Below are 4,075 nucleotides of genomic sequence, written 5' to 3' on the forward strand. Positions count from 1 at the left end.
CAGCTTAATATTTTTAAATACTTCTTATATGAAAGCACTAACATCAGATAATTAATCAATCATCTTCTGTCACAACTAAATGCCAGTACTTTACTAGGCACTGGACATAAATGGTCTCCACACCAGGTACTATGCCTCAAGGGTTTAGACATCAGTGGAGGAAACAGTCATTGCACAATTATTTAAAATAAATACCTAGTCAAGTATAATTGTGTACAGTGCTCTTTAGAAGCACTCATTTATGAGAGCGTGTAACGGAAGATGTTGGTCTAGACTATAGGCTTAGGAAAGGCTTTCTTGAGAAAATGATGTTCAAGTTGCTACTTGAAGGAATGGTAAGATTTAACTAGGTATGGAATAGAGACAGAGAGAAAAGTCAAATGAAAAATCCCCAGATGGAAAAGAGTGTGTGGGTCTTTAGGAACTCAGAAAAGCCCACACGTCTCAAATAAAGGGAGGGAGGTGAAGAGTAGGGAAGCTGAACTGGAGGTGGTGCTGTACATTTGAAGGATATGGAATTTGAGGTTGTGAAGCAATGCAAAATCAATGAAGGGTTTTAACAAGGGAAGAGGCATGATCAGATTTGCATTTTCAAACGACGACTGTGACATCATCATTTTGCGAAGCCCTTAGAGAGTCAAACCAGCAGTCGGTGGAAATGCAACAGGATCAATTTCCAGGCCTTATAAATCTCACTTCAGCTGTAACCCTGTGTCTGGTGGAGGTGAACAATATGCAGAAGTCAAAATTCCCCATTGCAGCACTTATTGATTATGTAAATGGTTTTGAAAATGTTTTTTGTTTTAAGGATCCTTATTTCACCAATAAAAATAAGTTTGTTCTGATGTCCAAAATGTTCAGTCTTTCTATTCTTATATAATAATTAATAATTTCTGAGGAAGTTGTCATGGACTTTGAAAATAATTAAATATCAAAATTTCATCTAAATGCGTATAACATATATATATATACATATATAAAATTCTACATGTATAATATAATATATATATATATATACAGCATATTTCTATATAAAAGAAAATCCACTAAATATTTTCCAAAAAGTTATGTTTCTATATCTTCCTTTTAAATGAAAATTCCTAATTTTCTTTTAATCCAGGGTATAAAATAAGAAACCAAAGTAAAACTAGAATATAAAACCAAATGTCACCTGTTAAATAATAACTATTACACAAATGTCACTGTTTCATTCAACTTTAAATCTAATTATAATTTCCCTTTGCACAATGACAGCATCGAAATTTAGGATATTACTCTGAATTACAATATTCCTGATTAAAATACTCATTACTTGTTTAAAATGAAGAGTTTCAATGGCCCATCATAATCTATTATCAAGCAAAAATACAGATGTGTTATCTAATTATGGGTATATACAAATGAGAGACTATTCATTTGCTTTTGAGCTTTTGTGTGCTTATTGGCTCCCTGTTGTGGAGATAAACGGGGATTAGCATCTGGGACAAAGAGTTCAAATCCCTAAATCACTGCTTCTGAACCATGTGACAATGAACAAATGATACTGTTTATCACTTTTAAAATAGTTTTTTCTTACTTCGTAGGTTTCTGGTGAGTGAGGGAACATTAGCAAAGCGTGTGGCACTTGGTAGATAGCCAATATCAGTTTTTTTCTCTTACAGAGGGAACTTTTATTTGGAGAATTGTTAGCAGCTGTACAGTCAAACGTATTTTTTCTTCTATGTAATAGAGAGAAAAATAGTTTTGTTTTCATTTTGAATATTTATCTGTAGGTATCAATAATTATGTTATTATCCAAGTTACTTCAATCTTTTCACTTACACCAATCCAGGAAAAGAAGCGTAATAACATGAGAGAGAAATAAATAGAGGCAGAGTCTACCTTACTGCAAAGCAGTGTAGTGTTTCTAATCTTATGTTCTATTATCAGACTGGTGCCCACATTCAACCAGGAACACCAGTCAGTCATCCACATAATCACTTCAGCAACTCCCTTTCATTCAGCTTTCCAAATTCAATCACCAAATCCTTTTGGTGGTTCAAACATACCTCCTTCTGAACTGTTTCTTAACCTCCAGTTGTATCTGGCATGGCTGAATCTCCAAATCCTGATGTGACTTCAGTCTCTGCCTTGCTTCCTCCAATTCATATCCCATATTGAAGCCAGGGTAATCTTTTCATAATGCAGAACTGATGATGTCATTTCTCCCACTCAAAAGTATTCACTGGACCTCAGCAGTGGGGACACAAGTCCCCTCATAATCAGAATTCTGCCTCACTTTTCAGCCTCAACTTCTATCCTATAGTTTCAAAATGTGTGCTGTTGAAATTCTTAACAAACATAAGGCATTCACATGATTTCACAGACTTGAAGCCCTATTGTTGTTCAAGTCTAGAATGTTCTAGCTCATTTGTCGGAATGATCATCAGGATTCTATTCATGTGCCAGCATCTTTCTAAAAATTTCTTTGCTGTGCATCTCATAAATTAATATCTTATTACTCTGAATTATTTCTTTTCCTTAAGGATGATTGTATTTTTTATTCATTTGTTTACATCTCTAAAATCTAGGCACTTTGAGGGAAGGAATATTATTTTATTCAGAGCAGGAAATTTTGATGTAACTATATTTAATGTAAGAGTACACATCCATTTGAAGAGAGCCATGCATTGGAATGTCTCGGTCAAAGTAAAATATCTTTGTCTTCCATTACTAAGATCGTTTCCCCCTTGTTATAAGACATTTTTACATTCCATTTAATAAAATATTGCATCCCCATATTTTACATAGAAAAGAATAAATGTAAGCATAAAAAAGTGAAAGACACTTTTAAGTCTGTTAGGACTGAGAAGATTTTCCTGCTCATGACACACTTCTTATCTCCGTCAAGTATTTGCTCAAACGACATCATCTTAGTGAGGGTTTCCCAGACCATCCTGTTATTCTAATATTCCCCACAATTGCACTCCCTATCCTCTTCCTTTAGCTTTATAATTTCCATAGTATTTATCAATGCCTGATATAATTCTTTATATATTTGTGCTTATTCTTGCCCTTTCCCTACTAGAAAGCAAATCTCATGATGAAGGGATTTTTGTTCATTTTTACCGACTTAGTAACCTATCCACAAATATTTGTTGAAATACATAAATATCTTCTAGTTTTGTTGACCACTGCCCCCGAAAGGAAGCAGACTCAGAGATGCAGATTCAAATGTGAGTAGTATATTTGGGACATTACCCCAGGAAATTCTGGAAGCAGGATGGGGAAGGAAAATAGAAAAAAGAGAACTTTAACCAAAGGATGTGCTATCAAGCAAGTTACTTGGTATCAAGAGTTTCATCCTTGGGGGAAATATAGATTACAGGCTTCAGAATTATCCTTGCTGTGGGGAGAGAGAGCTGAGGTTCTGATAGAACACCTCCTATCAGTCACTGGCTGACAGCTACTCCTGGTGGTGATATTTCTCCTGCACTCTCAGCCTATGACCTGAGAACAAAGAAGGTTTTGGTTACCAGAGAAAAATGTCAGGCAAAGAAAAGCAGATCCTGGTGGCTGGAAGGCAAGCAAGAGTTCACAAAAAAAAGGTAAATACAAAAGAATGCATGGTAGAGCACCAAAAAAAGCTATAGAATTATAATCAATTTCATGGCATATATATATGCAATGGATATAAAGCTGTATGTGTATGTGCATGTATATATATGTGTGTGTACAATAATGTGTACCTCCAGAGTTGCTTCCTATAGAGATAGATAAATAGGTCAATAGATAAAAAAACAGAGATACATGTTATAATAATTATATATCTATATCTAATTATATAATTAGCTGCCTACATTGGTGTGGCTGGGTATGAGCCCTTTTCCGGGAAGTGACAGACTCTTTCTAAAGAGTTAAAAATAAAAGTGAGAGCTTTCTGAAAAGAAATGAAATATAATCAACAAGGTAGCTGTTATAGCAATAAATATGCATAAGCTTATTTCAGTCCTATAGAAATAGCCTATCAGAAATAGACATAAATATTGTAATAACCAATCTATGATCATTCCCCACTTCATAATATAATATCACC

This window comes from Tamandua tetradactyla, chromosome 9 (assembly GCF_023851605.1).
Source record: "Tamandua tetradactyla isolate mTamTet1 chromosome 9, mTamTet1.pri, whole genome shotgun sequence".
NCBI classification, from domain to species: domain Eukaryota; kingdom Metazoa; phylum Chordata; class Mammalia; order Pilosa; family Myrmecophagidae; genus Tamandua; species Tamandua tetradactyla.